The 21,509-nt window shown below is 35.8% G+C and overlaps 1 protein-coding gene across 3 annotated transcripts in view; it reads right to left on the reverse strand.

Annotated features, from left to right (window-relative positions):
* Nucleotides 1–21,227, reverse strand: part of LOC116180510 — a 45,533-nt gene extending 24,306 nt beyond the window's left edge. The window contains exon 1 of one of the 3 annotated variants that reach the window (XR_004147137.1): nucleotides 21,148–21,222. The gene's annotated coding sequence lies outside the window, so the exon portion shown is untranslated. Of the gene's footprint in view, nucleotides 1–21,147 lie in introns of all 3 variants that reach the window. The other 2 variants (XM_031500525.1, XM_031500526.1) reach the window with 2 other exon arrangements.
* Between the last annotated feature and the right edge of the window lie 282 nt (nucleotides 21,228–21,509).

Below are 21,509 nucleotides of genomic sequence, written 5' to 3' on the forward strand. Positions count from 1 at the left end.
GAATCAAATTTGGAGGAGCCAACTTCACAACTGCCCCCCAAGTTTACAAATTTGACATTTTTTTTCTTGTGATCGTTTGCGCTTCGTTTGCGCACAATTGCACTTTGTTTGCGCGCTGCCGGTTTCAAAATTACGAATGAATCAAATTTGGAGGGGCCAACTTCACAACTGCCCCCCAAGTTTACAAATTTGACATTTTTTTTCTTGTGATCATTTGCGCTTCGTTTGCGCACGTTTGCGCACAATTGCACTTTATTTGCGCGCTGCCGGTTTCAAAATTACGAAGGAATCAAATTCGGAGGGGGGGGGGCAACTTCACAACTGCCCCCCAAGTTTACAAATTTGACATTTTTTTTCTTGTGATCGTTTGCGCTTCGTTTGCGCAGGTTTGCGCTCCCAATACCTTAGTTTGCGCCCCCGTCGTTTTTGAGTTATTCCAAATACAAAATTCCATACTGGCCCCATTTTTCAAATTTGCTATTTTTTTTCATTTGATCGTTTGCGCTTCGTTTGCGCACAATTGCATTCTGTTTGCGCGCTGCCGGTTTCAAAATTACGAAGGAATAAAATTGGGGGGGAGGGGGCAACTTCACAACTGCCCCCCAACTTTACAAATTTGACTTTTTTTTTCTTGTGATCGTTTGCGCTTAGTTTGCGCTCCCAATACCTTCGTTTCCGCCCCCGCCGTTTTCCAGATATTCCAAATACAAAATTCCATAATTGTTCAAGTTTGTTATTTGACGCTTTTTTCCGCAAAGTTCGACTGATTCACTTTTATTTTAAATAGTTGGGTTTTGTATCATTCTAATACGATAATAAGCACGGACAGTGTTTATTCAGTAAACAGACAAGAAAGCTATGGGCCGGTAAGTTCCCCAAATTCTTTTTTAAGTATCTTTAACTGTACTGTAACTTTAACTCTAACAAATATAAATGTGGGTACATTTTCGATTATGTAAATCATTGTAAAACTTGTGAAATTTCTAAGTTTAATTTGGACGTAAAAATAATAAGCTTAGATTCTGCTATGGCGATCGTTTCCATAGAAACAGCATTGTAGTCTGTTCTGAATTTCATTTTATTTTGCGCTCCGCGTCCCATTTTCAATAAAAATGACAAATATCATTAGAATGCACAATCATTTGTTTCACTTTATTTACCATTAAGGTTTAAGGGCGACTTAGCCTTCTCATTCAAACCTATTAAAAGGTCAGTTTAACATCTGCTATAAAATAAAAGATATAAATTAGTACATCAACCCGAAATGACTAAACCTATGGGCACTATGTAAAAAGAACAAAAAAAAAGAAAAAAGTTTTTGCCCAAAGGCGGATTTTCCATGCATTGATCAATACTTCCCTAAATGTCATAGAAACGGTCTATTTTTAGGTTAAAGTTTGCTTTCACCTCGGCTTTCACTAAAAGCATCTGTGGTTAAAATTAAAAACCAAAGAGTTAACGCCTCGCATTTTGATTTTTTCCATATGCGATATGTTTATTTTTAATAGAAGCATCTGTGGTTAAATTTCAAAAACATATCTCTATAAATAATAAAGTTATCATTCCGCGTGAGCACATAAGTAATTATGATTTGTACAATATGGGATATATTTGTCTTTACTAAAAGCATCCGTAGTTAAAATTTCAAAGACATATCTCCATAATTAAAAATGTTGGCAAATCGCAGTCTACGCGCATGTGCACATTTGATTTTTATATGTTTGACTTTAGTAGAAAGTATCTGTACTTAAAATTTCAACAAAACTATTAATAAATAAGAAAGTTGATATTGCGCAACCGGGCATGCGCACATTAATCGTCAAAGTATTTTTTTGATCAGGTGCCAGAGCCATATGCTAGCGAATGCAAAAAGAACGAACATTTTGGAAACTGTATGAGTAGTTAAGGCCTCGGACAGACGGACAGGCGGACGGACAGAGAAAGGGGCTGCAACAGCGCACCTAACTTCGTTGTAAAATGCGCTAAAAAGTCATCGTGTTTCATTCCTTTGACATCGCGACTACAGAGACCCCGGAGGTGAGCTACTCAGGGTTGTCAGACCCTCTTCATCCAGAACAATGGAATGTAAGGATAGGTAAAGTTAGGGATGGGAACGGCATTATGCGAAGCTACGTGTACTTGAGGAACCCGCCCCGACAAAACCCAAGACAGAGCAGTCGGCTGCGGGATTCGAACCCACTACCTCCCGAATGGCAGTCGATGAGCGCAGCTACTGCGCCATGCGCCTCGGCGGCACTATGCACAGGTACCGCCAGGGCTAGGCTAAAGAGGCGAGAGGTGACGTATCTCCACTATTCATATTCTATTGATTGCACCTATAGTGCCCGACGAGGTGCAAATGATCAAGAGAAAAAAATGGCAAATTTGAAAAATGGGGGCCACTATGGAATTTTGTATTTGGAATAACTCAAAAACTACGGGGGCGTGAACGAAGGTATTAGGAGCGCAAACGATCACAAGAAAAAAAAAGTGAAATTTGTAAACTTGGGGGGCAGTCGTGAAGTTGGCCCCCCCCCCCCCCCGAATTTGATTCCTTCGTAATTTTGAAACCGGCAGCGCGCAAACAAAATGCAATTGTGCGCAAACGAACTGATGAAACACAAGTCGATCTGCGTATATAGCATACGCCCCTGTTTCGAACGCTTCCGAACGAGTATCTTAGAATCTTCTCGAACAAAACACGTCATATTTCCCGGAAAGAATGCATCACATCGTTACCAGCCTAAATACAAACGGTCACATCCGCTTTCGTATCTTATCGCCGATGACTAATCTTTTATGGCGCCTCGATGTCTATCGGGATTTCTAAAATATTCACTACTTAAACTTTTCACTTTTAAAACAAATGTAGAAAAATTCTTGTACTCACAGTTCAGACAGTATACAGGGTGTTACACGACCGGATGTTAAAAAAAATTGGGCGATAAGAGGGGACAACCACTTTTTCCCAATAAACCGAGGGCCCAACTTGTTTTGTTTGGGAGCCACCCCCAAAGCGAAGTGCTGAAATGTGGATTTCTTCTTTAATGTTTTTCTCAGCAACCATAAGAGTACAAAGATGGGTGGCACGTCTTTGATAGGTTTTCGGGTATGCCCTGTCCGATTTTGAAAAATGTTTTCCAAAATTCCTACCACGAAAGGGCGCACCCCTACTTGGGGGTGCGAAAAAATTTTGATTTCGACGAAATTTGGTATCTGATGGGGGTTTTTGAACATGAAAATGACGAATCTGAAATTATTTATTGAGAATTCGAAAAAAAAGTTCCACTGCAATTCTTGGCCGGACAACGAAAATGGAGAGAATTCCACGAAATTTGTTGTGTGCATACTTGATGAGTTAACGCAAAAAATTGTCGGACAGTTTTTTTAAATAACTTTTGAAACAAAAGTTATACTCATTTGAAGATTGGGCCTTCAGATTACAAAGTGTCCCCCCGCCTACTAGAAAATGTCGAAAATAACAAAAAACATCGGTTTAAGTCCTTATCCCTTATCAGTTATCTAGGTCGTAATTTGGACTCGATTAAAAACAAAACTAACCATTTACAGATGAAACAAATTTATTCGACATAAATAATGAAATGAAACAAAAATATGCACTCAGGGTCAGATGACAAATAGCGCGCACATGTGTTCAATTGAGAGCAAACGATTCATTTTGCCTTTGAGAGTACTTTCCACTGGCAAACCGTTTTCGAGATATTCGCTCTTAAAAGTTTTCACGTCACCAATGGATATATTTCTTCTAGACGTCCCAATCGCCCTTTGCAAGTAACCTGTTCCGACAATCCGTTCTCGAGATATAATAAGGGAGTATATCCTATTACGATAAGGGGTCGAGGAGGAGGACTATGGTTGGTAGAAATGAAACAATAGCACATTTATTAAAAACTTTTTTTAAATTTATAAAAAATTTGCTAAAAATTCAAAAACTTTAATGTGGGGGGCTAACTTCACGCCCAAAACTTACAAAATTTATTCTGCAGATACGATACGATAAACAAGAATAAATTGTGCACAACTCTTGTGCGCATTTTTTTTAACCGAAATGGCTTAGTAAATGGTTGGGTTATAAGGGGAGAATGCCCTTTACACACAAAAATTTGAAGACCGCTTGGATTACATTCAAAATCCTCTGTTAATGAGCAATTTAAACTTGCCGCGATTTTGTTACTCTCATGATAAATAATACAATTTCTTATTTCTTCCCAATAGTCCTTTGTGAGCACCCTTCTCAGACAAGCTCTCCTTGAGATAAAAGGAATTATATGCGATCACGATAAGGAGTCGAGGAGAAGGACTATGGTTGACAGAAATTGATTCCTTTCGTTGAGACCTTTCATTAGAGTACCATGACCTCATCCCAACCCCTCTTTTGATAAGGGGTCAGAAAGAAAGGGCGGTGAAAACAGTTCCTTTTGTTGACACCTTTGTATTAATACAATGAAAAATAAAATTAATTTCAACTTCCTCCAGCGCTCCGGTCACTCACTGATCTCGAAAAGGAGTCGGGAAAGTATCCCGTTACTGACACTAACTTTCTCTCCAGCTTCGTTATGAAAAATCCCTGTTCATTGCTGTACAGGGTCATTCTTGACGAGCGTCAGTTAGAAAGATATGGAAAACCTTTGAAAATTAAGCTGAACTGATAAGCCCTTTAAGGGTTTTGGCACATGATGAATTGAACTAAAATATTTTCAAGATGGCGCCACTTCCGGAAATACCGGAAGTAGCCATCAACTTTGGTATTATAAATAGGAACCCCCTATTTTTTCTACAGTTTCGGTTTTTACGTCGAATTTGGAGTACAAGTTGACCCTTTGCTCCAAGGGCTTCGCCGATATTCAAGTTTTATGTCAAAAATTGAATTCGCAGGGGTAATTTTAAAAATTTATTATTCGAAAACGGTGAGAGATATTGCAACACAGTTTTCACTGATTTATTAAAGAAAGATCGAATTTTCTTATGGTATGCGTAACAGTCTAAGAAAGTGAGACTACGTCACTTTTTCTCAACTTTTAAACTTTTAAATATCCATAACTCCATTTTTTCAAATGGCACCCCCCATTTTGTTCTTCACTCTTGTTTTCCTTTTTCCTAGACCTTTAATTTGATACAAAATGTCAAAAGCTCCTTCAAACGGTTTCCGAGATATTCCATGTTTTAGTTACTTCTTGTGGCAAATTGATAAAAAAATTAAGTCGCTTGATGTTATTCTTTTGTTTTTATTATGATAATGTTTAAACGTCAAATTTTCGCTGCTTGAACTTATACTTCTCGTCAATAATGGCTTGTTTGGGTTACACTAATGAAGATTTTTTGAATTTAATATTAATACACGGTGAATGTAATCGAATAGCTGCCAGGAAAAGCAGCGAAAATTTGACGTTTAAACATTATCATAATAAAAACAAAAGAATAACATCAAGCGATTTAATTTTTTTATCAACTTTCCACAAGAAGTAACTAAAACATGGAATATCTCGGAAACCGTTTGAAGCAGCTTTTGAAATTTTGCATCAAATTAAAGGTCTGGGAAAAAGGAAAACAAGGGTGAAGAACAAAATGGGGGCTGCCATTTGAAAAAATGGAGTTACGGATGTTTAAAAGTTTAAAAGTTGAGAGCTTTGAAAAAGTGACGTAGTCTCACTTTTTTAGACGGTTACGCATACCATAAGAAAATTCGATCTTTCCTTAATAAAGCATTGAAAACTGTTTTGCAATATCTCTCACCGTTTTCGAGTAATAAATTTTTAAAGTTACCCCTGCAAATTCAATTTTTGACACAAAAACTTGAATATCGGCGAAGCCCTTGGAGCAAAGGGTCAACTATGGGGTATCGTTGTACTCCAAATTCGACGTAGAATCCGAAAATGTAGAAAAAATAGGGGGTCCCTATTTAAAATAACAACGTTGATGACTACTTCCGGTATTTCCGGAAGTGGCGGCATTTTGAAAATATTTTAGTTCAATTCATCATGTGCCAAAACCTTTAAGGGACTTATCAGTTCAGCTTAAAAAAGCGTTTCGTATGTTTCTCTCTCATGTGAGGTGAGTTGCCTAACCGTAGGGGCATGTGACCACAGTTGCAAATTATTTAATAAGAACACCATGAAGGAAATAATTTGGGAAGGATTTTATGCGAATTTAGGTACTTTGGGCGATGTTGAAGAAGTCGAAGAGCGCTTACGGATCAATGGAGACACTGCACGAGAGCTGATGAGAACTTAACAGGAAATTGAATCACCCAGGATGGAAACTTGAGCAAGATTTAAATAGGAACTTGATGGTATAGTTTAAGGGAAGCGGAAGAAAAACTTGAAGGGTAAGTATGTGGGCACAACTGGAGAGCCATTTACGGTCAAAATGAGACACGCGCCGGCAGAGTATGAAAGAAATTGTGACAAAAACTTTTGAGTGAAAGAAACATAAGAGGGGAAAACTTAAAAAGGAACTTGAAACTTGATGTGAACCTGAAAGGAATCTATCTGCCCACTTCAACCGAGAAGAGTACTTCAAAAGAATTTTAAGAAGCTTGCTGTTAGTACTTGCGTGGTTCCTCAGCGATTCCTGGAATATTCATTTCTGCACAATATCGCTTTGTACAGCACTCTTAGAATTAAATTGAAATTCAACGTTAGACTGTCACCGTCGTATTTTTTTCTGCATTTTTGAGATCTCTTTCACAGTAATTTCATGTCACATGCATTATCCAAGAGCTTTCAAGGGATTAAGAAACCTTCCAGAAGCTATTTCTTTTTTTGAAAGCCTTAAAGAATTTATACGAACCTTAAAGTGCAGGGCATTTATAACAGTACCTACCTAGTATTTATTAATCTTTGAGAGACCTCAAGAGACGTATTCATTAAAAATGTTTAATGGATGAACCTTGTCGAGTGGCACTCTTTAGGGTTCTTCAAAATTCGCTACAGTCTGCTAAGGCCTCTAGAGCATTATAAATATTAGATTGGTAGCCACAATTGATTGGAAGATAGGTACCTATATTTCCCATTCTAATATTTTTAATCATTAATTTACCTTAATCATCGTCTGTGAAACGGGGCATTAATGTCTTTACGAAGCTCCTAGTGATTGGGATGCTTTTGGAGATGCATTTTAGAGGTTTCGGGGTCCTTTAAAAGCCCTAAAAGTATTTAAATTGGCTAATAATCTTAGAGCCTCTCCAGAGCTTAGCCTTCAGCAGGTTTTATAAGTTTCGAAAGTGTTTTTTAAGGGTATTTAATAGCTTTTTCACAGATATTCACTTCCAAACGTTTCAAATAGATTTCTAGAGGCTAGCTTTCTATGATCTATATCCCCCAACAAATTTTAATAGTTATTCACATAAAAGTCCGGAAAATGATACATTACTGACGAGGAAATATTGAAATGCGAGGACCCTTTGGGTCCGAATATTTTAATTTCATAGTCAGGTAATGTCATTTTACTGACTAGTTTTGTATTAAATTTTACCCGAAATCGTATTTTAATATAAAATTTTAATTTTCATATAGAACATTTGATTAATGTCAATCTGTCACTGATGGCAGGAGTCATTATAGATATTTGGAAATGTAAAAAATGCGGCCGGTAAAGTGACAGTCCGGCCGGTAAAGTGACACGTGCTACCATGACAAGCGCCAGGAACCGTAGTCTGTTCTGCCTCTGTCATGGAAACCAAAATTTCTTGAGAGAAAATAAGCATGAAAATGAAGGTTTCAGGACGATTTTGGGTAAAAAAAAGTTTAAGAGCTGTCAAGAGTCATCCATACCTAGATGCCCTAGGAGTGTTTAAAAGCAATTAAAAATATGTTTAACCTCAAGTACTCTTAAGAGCCATTAAAGGTTTTCAAGAAGCCTGGCGGGTATGGAAACCGTGGGTTTATTAGAAAATTCAGTGTTGGTTTTGGAGCTCGGGACTATTATAGGTAAGAATGCTTGCGGTTGGTGGAAACGCCTGGCGGAAGCTATCGAAACTTTCCGGGTTCGCACGAGGTCGGATCGGACCCTCGGTCTCGTATTAATAAAGCGTAAGATCTGCGGCCCGTACGAGAAAGATAGTAACAGATACAGCGAAGAATCGGAATGTATTAAGTACTGCCTTGACGGAAGAGTTAAATCGACTCATACGGAGCAACAGCACACTAATAATAAACTTTCGCGTGAATACATAAATAAATACTTAATAAAACAATGTAAAGGTAGCGGTATATAGACAGAAGCTTGAAGTACGCCACGCTTCAATAGCAGTATTTTATGAAAAATGTAAATAATAAGAAATTGTGACACCAAATTCAATGGTTAATATTACAAGAAAGAATAAGAATAAACACACTTTTCAAATAAAACAAAAAGTAGTAGGTACATACGTTTTGTATTTTTTCACATACTAGGATTCCTTCAGTTATTAGCAGTGTTGCCTAACCGTAGGGGTATGTTACCCCAGGGATGAAGTTGCTAAATTTAAATGCGACCACGATACAGTGTGAGTGTATCGTGCATGCGACCCACTATCATGGGATGTTTCTTTTTGTGTGATGATGAGATATTAACATCCCTTCTGTCACATCCCAAAATCATCACAGAAGGAATGAGATTATATGTGACAATGTGCTGCTACATGCATTTAGGGTGTTTCCAACAGTGGTTTTTTCTAAGTAATGCGTACGCAATCCAAGCAAAATTAGAACTTTTATGTGACTATTTATTTGATGAAGTTTGTTTTTCATGTTTTAATAATAAATGCTTATAGAGAAAGAAGCTGTCGTATTGATATTTGCAGAAATGGCCCTTCGCGAATACGACGTTCTCGAGACGACTTTTTGTTACAAGGTTCCGATTCACTGCTGTATTCGCAACTTGGCGACTTGTGCTTTTCTGCAACTAGACAACCTCAAACAACCACGCTTTTCGATATCAAGCACCTTGCCTGCCAAAAAGGTCTATTTACGGACCGGGAGGAGGGCATATATGCTCATATATTTCGTTTACTATGCCCTTTTAATTTCGTCCTAACGAACGAAGGCATAAATGACAGTACTCGGGATCCATTAACTACGAGAACGCGAACTGGCATTAGGGATTGAAATGAACAGCGGTTCACAGAACTAAGTTGGAGATTCTATTGACCCCACAGCAGATTATAATAGGCGTATTTCAAACTAGGTATGTTACTCACAGAACCAATATTTAAAGCACCATTTAGCCATAGTAACCAATTTAATACCTGCCTAAAACGCGTGTAACCTTCGTTGGAACATTTTAATAAAAAAATGAGTCAATTATAAGAGAAGGAATTAATTAATACTTTCAGTTAAGTTACAATGGAAGAAATTGGTAACAAAGTTGACTCTTTAAAGCAAATCATTCCGATAGCATATCATTTTTGCAAATTAATTCAAACTGCACGGAGTGGACTGGAGTGGTAGTGGTACAGACGGACAAACAGACTGACTGACGGACAGTAGCGTTCATTTTCCTTTTGGAAAATGCGCTAAAAATAGTAATTGACGTGAAAAGTAATAATATACATTCACATTTCAAGTGGCACTACCAATAATTTTCAAGAATTCTTTTCTTTTTCGCGTACGCTCGGTACTGTGAGTAAATAGCCGAGTGAACAGCTCAAATTTTGTATTTGTAAAATATTAGTTTTGTTGTGAGAAGGCAGATTCATACTTACTCCAGAATTACGAAATTAATTAATTACATATAAACTTAAAAAATACAACTGAATGCTGGGAGGGGGATACAGGGTTAGCTCTTCCAGTATAAAATATGGGGGGGGGGGGCCTTCGGTTCCTATGCCACAATGACTTCTTATCTTGTAATCTGCGTTGTAAAGACATTAAATATATATACAGGGTCGCTATTAAAAATGCAACCCAAAAAGCTCTCACGCTCACACCGTTTGAAATACAGACATGAAAATTAGACCTCTTCCATTTGAAATTATTTCACAATATATTTTAAGGTTAAAAAAGATTTTTTTGGACACATTTTTGAGTGCGGTCACCATCTTGAATTTTTTAAATCGCAACATATAATAGGTCATGTGATACGTCATTTGAAAGCCTTTATTTTTTCTTTCTTAGCTTTGGTGTTATACTAAAAAATAATACAGAAAAATTAAAAAACCCTTATACCATACGCTTGGCTGGCTAAAGTATTGTACTTTAAATTAAGATACCTGTGAATTAACAGAACGTGAAAAATTAACAAAAAAACCGGACCAGGTGTTTAATAAGTGACAAAAACGCATTGCATATTACGTGCGAAATAACTCCGGATTGAAATACGGACGATTTGACAGTATTTTGTCCTTTATTTTCTAATTTAACACCATTTATGATTAATTAAGTAAGAAAGAGAAAAAAATAAGCCTTCTAATGATGTATCACATGACCCATGTTGCCATTAAAAAAAATTCAAGATGGCGGTCGCACTCAAAACCCTCAAAATAGGTGAAATAATTGCAAATAGAAGCTTTTTAATTTTCATGTCTATAGCTCAATTCTGAAACGGTGTCAAGTTAGCCCTCACATTTTGACGTTTGTTGGTTGACCGTTTTAAAAATTTGGGCGTATAGTTAACCCCCCACGATTGATCACAATATGTTTATTGCAATCGTTTGTTGGGGTTTGTTGGTTACATTTTCACGTTTTTTGGTTGATCGTTATTGAATTATTCAAAATTCAAAAATTTGGGAGTTTAGTTAACCCCCACTTTTGGAATTTTCATTTTAGAATTTTTATTGCAATCGATTGTTGGTCGTTTGTTATTGTTTCATAGTTACATTTTGACTTTTGGTGGTTGACCGTTATTTAATTATCCAAATTCAAGATTTGGACCTATAGTTAACCCCCCCCCCCCACTTTTTGAATTTTAAAAATATTTTTTTGCAATCATTTGTTGGTTTTTTATTGGTGTTGGTTAATTACATTTTCACGGTTGTTGGTTGATCGTTATTTAATTATTCAAAATTCAAAATTTTGGGCGTATAGTTAGCCCCTCTCCCCAACTTTTGGAATTTTCAGAATATTTTTATTGCAATCGATTGTTGGTCGTTTGTTGGTGCTTCTTAGTTTTGACGCTTGTTGTTTGACCGTTATTTAATTATTAAAATTTCAAAATTTGTGCGTATAGTTCCCCCCCTCCCAGTTTTTGAATTTTCACAATATTTTTTTGCAATCGTTTGGTAGTTTTTGTTGGTTACATTTTCACGTTTTTTGGTTGATCGTTATTGAATTATTCAAAATTCAAAAATTTGGGCGTATAGTTAGTCCCCCCTCCCCCCCTCACTTTTGGAATTTTCAGAATATTTTTATTGCAATCGATTGTTGGTCGTTTGTTAGTGCTTCTTAGTTACATTTTGACGCTTGTTGATTGACCGTTATTTAATTATAAAAATTTCAAAATTTGGGCGTATAGTTAGCCCCCCACTTTTTGAATTTTCCAAATATTTTTTTGCAATCGTTTGTTGGTGTTTGTTAGTTACATATTCACGTTTGTTGGTAGATCGTTATTGAATTATTCAAAATTCAAAAAGGTGGGCGTATATAGTTAGCCCCCTAACTTGCAATCGTTTCTTGGTTGTTTGTTGGTGTTTGTTGGCTGTTTTTTATCATTTGCTGGTTGATAGTATCTTCAGAATAAATTTTGTAATTTTTGGGCTAACCCCAACATTAAAATTAAAATTAAGAATTTAAAAAAAATGTGCCATTGTTTGCGTTTTGTCCGTCCGTCCGTCCGTCCGTCCCTCCGTCCAGGCCCACTACTGCCGTCGTTTTGAACTACTTCTAGGGGAACGCTTCTAGAGTCCTGGAATTTTTTTGCAGTAGGTAGCCTATACCTTGAAGGTGGGCCAGACGGCCATCAAATTTCGCTGTCTTAAAGGGGAGGGGGCATGAATTTGATCCTGAGATGCTGTTTTTGAAAGTAAAACGTGCATAACTTTTACATACAGCAACCAGATTTTGCATACGCATGCCTTTAGTGGTGGCAAGTTAAACTTTTGAAAATTGTGTGGGGGGGGGGGTAAACACACGTTCTACTCCGAAATAAATTGGTTTGTACCTAGCTTTGTACAAACTATAACTTTCCCGGGCGACCCTTTTTGGAAGCCCAATGTTTGGCGGGACCCGGGGGTGGGGGGGTATAACGCTGATATTAAAAATTACCGTTATAGTAATTTATTTTGAAAAATACTTTTTACATACGTATACCTCTCGCCAGGAAAGGTTGCCGGATTCCGGATTCCGGGATAGTATCGTGTCAACATTGGCACGATCCTATTCCGGAAGTCGCTCGCATCTTAAGAAAAACATATTAGACTGTAGATTGACACAAGGTGTGCTGTGACCGGCAATCTTTCCTGGCGAGGGTTATAGTTCTTTATGGCGTGGCGACGCATTCTAGATTTATTTGACAACTACTAAAACAAAAACATAATAAAATGGGCCGCCTGTCGTAGTTCGCGGGAACGCGGCCATGCCTTCTGCAACCACTTTGGTTTCCAGTACAACTGCCCTCGTTAGGTTACAAATTCATTTCATGGTATTCTAATTAAAGGTTTCAACGAAAGGAGCCGTTTTCCGTGATCGGATATATTCCCTTATATCTCAAAAAAAAGAAGAACGGATTGTCAAAACAGGTTACTCACAAAGGGCTATTGGGACGTCCGGAAAAAAGATATCCATTGGTGATTTCAAAACTTTAAGAGCCAATATCTAGAAAACGGTTTGTCGGAGGAAAGTGTACTCACACGCAAAATGAATCGACTGGACGGGACATGTCTATACAGGGTGTTTTTTTGGGAGCTTTAGTTAAACGTTTCTGGGAAAGTAAAATAGGTAGGTTTTTGAAAATTTTTACTTAGAAGTTACGCTGAAGGCCGAATCGATGTAAAATATTTTCAAAATGGCCGCACTTCCGGAAACACCGGAAGTAGATAGTAACTTCGTTATTTTAAATAGCATCCCCAATTTTTTATTGGGTTTTTGGATTCTACGTGAAATTTAAGTTCTTTGGATACCCATATGTCGATATCTGTCATTTATGGTTTTTAAGTTATTTTGACTTTAAGAAAAAAAATGGCGGATGCAGATGGTACTTTGATAATTGATTACTTGAAAACGGTTGTAGTCATGACAACCTATTTTTATCAGTGCATTTAGAATTAATACAGCTTTCTTTTAGTGTACTTAAAAAAAAGTTAAGCTGCGTAAGACCGCCCCTATGGAGATCCAAATTTATGAAACTTCAAAGATTAAAAACTCAGTTTTTTTAAATGGAATCACCATTTTCTTAATATTGCATGAGATAAAGAATCGAAATGGGTATATTTTGACAATACATGTTCCTATAGCTATCTTTAACAGTTTCTGACTTATTCCCATTTTATTGAATTGACACTATTTTTTTCGAATTTTCTTTTTAGTAGTCGGCCATGATTTTATAACAATTGAATTTTAAACAATTCTAGTGACACTAATCCGTCACCTACTGTTATAGGTTAACATAAGTTTTTCAAAAATCGAAAAATGACTCGCAGTGGTTTCACCTATTTTTGAATTTAATTGTTATTTATGGTGAAATGGACAGAATCGCGGCACGTGCTTGCCGTACATTCATTCGAACACTGGAACGAAATTGTATGAATTTTGGAAATTTGGTACCCCCAAATGCACTACAAACCGTTGAAGCGCAAGTGATACAAAGCTCTACAAGAGAATATTTAAGAGAATGAATTGAATTGCAAATGCAAGATTAACAAAATAAATTCAATGTATAATATAAAAAACTTCGTTGAAACATTTTTTGTATGGAATTGTTGCTAGAACAGATATCGCATTACCTCTCTGAATTTTTAGACTTATACGTTGTTTAACAAATTCAGTTGAACGACTCAGTCTAGATTTCTCAAAAATTCCGTCCTATATCCTTAATAAATGACTTATTTATTAATGAATTATTTAGACTAGAATCAATGATATTAAAAATCCTTTTCTTGATTTGTTTAAAATTCGATTGTTATAAAATCATGGCCAACTACTAAAATGAAAATGCAAAAAAATGGCATCAATTCAATGAAATGGGAATAAATCAGAAAATGTTAAAGATAGCTATAGGAACATGTAATATCAAAATATTCCAATTTCGATTCTCTATCTCATGCAATAGGAAGAACATGGTCATTCCATTTAAAAAAAACTGAGTTTTTGGACTTTGAAGTTTCTTAAATTTGGATCTCCATAGGTGCGATTATACGCAACTTAATTTTTTTTAAGTACACTAAAAGAAAGCCCCATTCATTCTCTATGCAATGATAAAAATGGGTTGCCATGACTATAACCATTTTCAAGTAATCAATTATCAAGGTACCATCTGCATCCGCCATTTTTTTTCATAAAGTCAAAATAACTTAAAAACCATAAATGGCAGATATGGACATGTGGGTATCAAAAGAACTGAAATTTTACGTAGAATCCAAAAATGGAATAAAAAATAGGGGTTGCCATTTAATATAACGAAGTTACTATCTACTTCCGGTGTTTCCGGAAGGGTGGCCATTTTGAAAATATTTTACATCGATTCGGTCTTCAGAGTAACTCCTAAGTATAAATTTTCAAAAACCTACCTATTTTACTTTCCCAGAAACGTTTAACTAAAGCTCCCAAAAAAACACCCTGTATTGGCACAGATTTAAATAGTATATTTAAATCTGTGATATTGGTTAAGTAAAAATATTTTGAAAATTCAAAAAGTAACTATACCTACCCCCAAATTTTGAAATTTGAATAATTAAATAACGGTTAACCAACAAACGTCAAAAATCAAAATGTAACTAACAAACACCAACAAACGATTGGAATAAAAATATTCTGAAAATTTCAAAAGTGGTTGGCTAATTTGACACCGGTGAGTATTGGTTCCATCTTTTCTAGCGACCCTGTATAATAGTGTCGATAATTAGAAACGTCCTTTTCCATTTAACTAAAACTTCCTGTCCACGACCCACGTGAATTAGTAGTGCAACTTATGGGGGTTGCACAACGGTGGAAAATTAAAAAAACGTCTTCGTAATATCAAGACTAATACGGCAATTTCCTTCTCGATATGGAAGACCTGTACGTATAATTTATAATTTATACACAATTACAAAATTAATTGAAGTTCCCCCGTACAAGCAAATCTAAGCTTATGCATCGTTTTGACTGAGCCAGATAAGTCAGGAAAAAACGAACAAACTGCAATAAAAACAGCACGGCACGCATGAGTGCCAACAACCTCTTCAGTCTTCACTTCAAACTCGACCAAAGCAAGAAACAGGCTTCGTTGATGACGTAAACCTGCATACCTCCCCCACCTAATTCTTTCAAGTTTCCATCTACTTCTACTACAGTACAGGTGGATTAAGGATTTAGGATTTAGTCTTGTTTTAGACTTAGTTCGCGTAAAGTTCCGCACGAAAGAGACGTCGTCATGAAGTTTGCTGCTATTTTGGTAAGATTCTTTTAAATCATTCTCGAGCTGTAACAAAAAAAAGTGCATCGCAAGGTCTGCAAGAACGCGATCACTTTCATTATTTTTCTGCCACATGGGCGCCGAATCTCGAATTGTAATTGTAATGCACTCAGCATTTTGCGGAGGACACCCATTGAATACTGAGTACCTTCTAATGAGGGGTACAGTTAAATAAATTCGTGTAATTGTCAACTAATTTTTTTAAATCGCTCTATTTCCGGCTTCAGGTGACAGTTTTAATGTTTTAGGAAACGTCACTACGGGATATTGTTTATATTTTGGTAATTGTTCCATTATTAATTCGTTACAGCTGCGGCGTGGGCCAAAGTTTGATTGGGTGTGTAGGTCAATGTAGCAGTTAACGTTACAGTAAAAACAAAATTGTTGCATTTCGGCACAATCGCGAATCGACGTCATCATTTTATAGTAGTTGTTTGAACTACCCACTATCCAAAGTACAAGTTGGACATTTGCATTTAACTGTCCCAGGGTCACTAATTGAAACCAACATTATACTAGAAGTACAAAATATACGACCTATATTTTATCGCACTGAGAAATTAGAATTTACCAAATTCGTATTTGCGTCTGCTGGGCCCATAACCTGCCCGTTTAGGATATTTCGCGAAATCGATCCAGCAATTTGGGCTTGTTGCAGTTCGATGGATGAAAAATTCCATGGCATCGCAGATTATTGAAAAAGATGCGGGTTTTATTTTTCCAATTTTCCGTCTTTATATGAAAAAAATTGAAAACTAATACGGTTGATTGACGTAAAAAAATTTTTTCTACAAAAAACCTTAATACATTTTTTCCCTAAGATAATTTGGGGAGCCAATAATCGCATGTTATGAATTTTACATTGAAATCCCTATGATGCGTTACGCAAGTCACCACCCTGTATATTATTATAAGGGTTTATATTTTCTATAGGCTGCTTAGTTTGCAGCACCAAACTTCCTTTATTCCATTGCACCAATAAATTCCCTTATTTTTATTCTAATTATGTGGAAAAATACACACTTAGATAAATAGGGAAATGCTCAAAATAACAGTATGTTAATAGAACTTGTTCATTTATCTTAAATCTGACTGAAAGCGATGTACAGGGTGAGTCAACGATTGCGCGGAGTAACGTAATGCCTTGAAGATAAGATTTGTCGATAGAGTGCTTTTGTATTATGATATGGTTGAATATTCTCAACATTTTAAAAATATTTGGAATTATACAGGGTGCGCTCACAAAGTAGGGCGCCAAAATGGTACATTTTTTAAAATGGAACCCCCTGTATTTGAATGCATTTTTTTAATTTGCAAGCGTCAGTATATTGTCAAAATTATTGCTTAAATTTTGATTCCAGGTTCTATATCTTTTCTGCCGGCGAGTATAAGTACATCTACTATGAAACATTAAAAAATAGCTTACAGGGTGTTTTTTTTGTAGGTCAAAAGTTGCAAAACTTCATATTAAAAATCTCACTTCTTAAAACGGAACACCATGTATATTTTTCTGTCATCTTTTAGCTCCTCCAAAAACCTTTTAATAATAATGTTCTATTCCTATCTCCGATAGTTTTTGAAATATCTTGGTTTTCCTGGTTTTTATATTCTAATCTTAAATAAGTTATGTGTAGTTTACATAATAACGAGGCGGCCATGCAAAAAAAGGCAATTTATCTTAAGGGGTTCTGTCCCAGATTTTTTGAATGGGCATTAGTTTTACTCTCGGTTTTACTTTTATTCGAGGTGCGTACATACAAAATTGCATTTAAATATCTAATAACAAATAAAAAAAAATTGAGATTGCGCAAATACAAAAGTTGGAATGCGCATACGCAATATTTTTTGCATCTGCCTGAGGTTTAAAGATTATTTACTAACACAGAAAACTGTACATTCATATGTTCTTTGTAACAAGAGTTATAAAAGAAACCCTTTTTGGAGGTTTGAACAGTTTTTGGACTGTAACTTTTTGGCCCGTTGGTCTACGTCGCTGAAAAACAATAGTGCCCTTTCTTATACCCTGAAGAACATATGTATCAATTTTCAAAGAGATCGCACGTTTCTACACAAAGTTATCGACCACACCGACAGACGGACAGACAGACATCAGCAATACAAAATTATAAACAATCTCGAGGATCGTTAATAAGTGGATCAAGAGACTTCGAAACCGACAAAAGATCTTTCAAAGATGTTTGCACTTACATTTTACGATTTGAGTTCCTGGGATTTAAAATCGTAACTTCGGCGAATACGTCATATAGAGACCCGTTAGTTGCTTTATGTATCCAACTTAACGACTGTAGCGAATCTTCCAGAGGGACATCGGGGCGCCACCAGGTCGCCATCAACCCGATAAAGGATTGGTCATCGGCGATAAGGAATGAAAGCGTCTTCTTTCCGAGAAATATGAAGTGTTTATTGGAGGATGTTCTAGAAGTTTTCGTTTGCCATATATGCAAATTGATTAATTTGAGTGCAAGTGAGTGATAAATAAAAATCCGATACGACAGAATACCGAAGTCAATTTTCAAAAATGCGCTAAAAAGATTCATTGTTTAATAGTAAAGTGTGCTCTTTAATAATCTGTAACGAAACTAGTAATTGCCATTAAAAAAATATGCCTCCCGTGAGCATGCAGAAGGACACCACTGATTACAAATTTAAAGCACGTAGATTGGTAGCCAATTGTTTGTAATTTTGGATACCATGAAAAGCTTCTTTTAAAAAAATGTTGTTTTGAACATATATCCAGTGTTTCATACAAAATGTACCCTGTATATGTAATTTATTTATTTATATAATATTAATTAACATTAAATTTAGAACAGTTTTGATATGAATTGATTTATAACATTGAACATATTATTTATCGCGGACATATACACAGTTTATAACTATTATTACTTCGGCGTTGAAATTGGAACTGTCCTGAAACGCAATTCGATTTGCTTATATAGCAAACACGAGTGGTCCCGAATATTCTCGAACATTCTAGAACAAAACACATCATATTTCCAGGAAAGATCTTTCATGGCGCCTCGATGTCTATCGGGATTTCTAGACTATTCGCTACAGTATTACTGAAATTAAATGCAAAATTCAATGAACAAAAATGACTAGATTCCTTTCTTTGAATTTAATTCTTATCAATAAGTGCAACACAAAATCCGTTAAATGGTTTTCACGGGTCGATTCCTTTAGGACTATTAAAATTACTCCAAACAAAATTATTTATGCAAATTCCTAAAAATAATCGACCACTACCTTATATAATTCAAAAATTTTTAGTAATTGATGTGGATGAGATTCCTGTCAGGTTAGAATTGGCAGAATTCTGCACCCTTCAGAAATGGCTAATGATGCAACTGACACTGATTTTTGCCCAATTTATTAGTTAGATTTTTTGTTGCGATCAACGTACCGATTAATTGTCTTCAAATCCCTTACATATGCCTTTGTAGCAAAATTTTATTTATCACATAATGCATTGCTCTTAACCAGCCGATACTGTTCCAAAATTCCAAAAAAAATCTCTGTTTTTTTATTTTTAAGTCGTTCCTGAAATTATCGTTTGCCTTTATCACTTATAAATGAACGACGTTGCTACGAATCAGGCTGCGACAGAGTTTTTTTTCTTCGCCCCGCAATTCACTGTCAACTTATAATAAATCTTCACCTGTAGAAAAATTTTGCACGTACAGTATACAGTGTCATCCCTCGCTAATTAGTGTTCCAATATAATTATTTTTAACGCACCCATTATAGTACGTTTTGACTCGAACTTTTAGGTATTGTGTGCGCTCGTTTTGCGTAATACGTTTCTTGTTATCACCAGACATACTTACGTTCACGTTCGCTATGAAGCGGTACGTGTATCAATTTTCCTATACTGAACAAAATACAAATTCGATAAAATACTTTTTTACTTAAGATCTTCGAGTGAACAAGAAAAAGAGATAGCTCTCTAACGCTGTAGAAGCAGTTTAATGAGTTTCTTTCTGGAACGCACCACTGGAAAGTTTTGCAAAAATTGTCCTATATTTTATTTAAAATTCCCTTTCTTGCGCTAATTTTGTTCAATCACACTGTGTACAGAAAATAAATGAGTAGGTACAGTCAAGTGATGTACCTACACTACGAAATAAATGTTGAACTCCAACAACGAAATTCTCAATTATATCCATCAACCCCTATTTTAAACGGTAACAAATGTTACGGTTTACTAGGTGAACTAATAGACAAGCAGGTCACCTGGGATGACCGTGTAACTGCATATTAATTGTTTACCAATTGTTAACCAACATTAGAGCAATGACACTTGATTGCAAGTCTAATTTACGGTAATTATGGGAAATGGAGCTCTAATAGTACTGCAGACAAGTAAATCGAACGGTGAAGTTGATCGACGTCGTAATGAAATGAAGCTAACCAACGTCTTCTGTACAGTCACTGGCACTGAAATTAATTGTTGTTCGATCAGGAAACCGGAAAAGAGCGCGTATGCGTAATTAGAAATAAAAGGTACAGGGATGTGTGTTTAAATTGCTCTTAAGGAGTTTGTGTGATAAATTTCCAATTTTCAACAATCTTGAATGAGGGACGCCGAGGAGGACGCACAAAAGCTATTGTAGCGAATTTTCCAGAAATCTCAATAGACATCGAGGCGCCGTGAAAGATTAATCATCGGCGATAGACGACGAAGGCTGATGTGACGCAATCTTTTCGAGAAATATGACGTGTTTTCCTGGAGAACATTCTAGAAGGTCTCACACTCAGCTTTGCTATATAAGAAAAGTTGACTATTCAAGACTCCAAATACAAAGTAATTCCAGAAACTTATGAGCCAAGATTGTAAAGATGATCGGAACATAACATGATTCAAGGTTCTCAAGATTCTCCAGATTCAAGATTTTAGAAAGATCATCAAGGATCAAAGATTGGAAATTTAAGATTAGAGGTCCGAGGATCGCTCTTCGTGGTTCGAGATCCGCAGAATTCAAGATTCTCCAAGTTCAAGATCACCGAGGGTTAAGATACAAAATTAAAGAGCCTCGGAATTCATTATTCAAGATCAAACTTTTATTCTCAAGAAGGCTTAAAATTTGAAAGATTCAAGATTGTAAGGTTAAAGAATTCAAAATTTCTGTTTTCAACGTTTAGAAACAATCAATTTCCAAAAGAATTCAAGAAGTCTAAAGATTTCGTCAATTTCAAAAATCCAAAGCAAAAAATTTCAAATTTCAAATTTTACAGAGAATTCAGGAGCAAACAAAACCCGGAAGCTCTACTTTAACGACGTTCATTAATAAAGTTTCCGAGGTTTCCAAAATTTTCAAATCTTTGAAAAATACCAAAGATTCCCGAATATTCAAAGAATTAAAAAGATCGAATTCAACCCAAAATTTAAAAATCTCAAGCAGTTCAAAACACTAGAATAGCCCTAACAAAAATTCAAAAATCAAAAAAAGAAGATTCTAAATACCCCAAAGAAGGGTTGCAAAATTAAAAAAATAAAACAATCCAAAAAAGGTATTGTAACTTGATTCAAAATTATGTAAGCACTTCTCCCCCATGTTAAATATTAATATCACATACCATACGGGTGGATAGATTTCCATTTTGTCACCCGCATACTTTCACTAAATGGCGGTGCACTTCCCTTTCATACTCAATAAAAATAAAGAGGTAAACAAATTTCAAATATAAACAGTTTCGCAATTTCTATTCATAGCTTATATCGATCGTAAATCTATCGTAAAATAATAATTATTGTAAATGGAACCAGGCATGTAATTAAATTTTGCGTAACAAGAGGTTAGATGGGGGTCTAAAAAAAGCTCGTGTATCAAATTTTTCAGATGACTCTCGTCATTCAATAACCTCGAAACGATCAAAGGTCATTGTTTTCGTGCCGTAATGCCCGTAATAATTTAGTTTTAACGAGAGAGGAGTTTTTG

This window comes from Photinus pyralis, unplaced genomic scaffold (genome assembly GCF_008802855.1).
Source record: "Photinus pyralis isolate 1611_PpyrPB1 unplaced genomic scaffold, Ppyr1.3 Ppyr1.4_LG9, whole genome shotgun sequence".
Lineage (NCBI taxonomy): Eukaryota > Metazoa > Arthropoda > Insecta > Coleoptera > Lampyridae > Photinus > Photinus pyralis.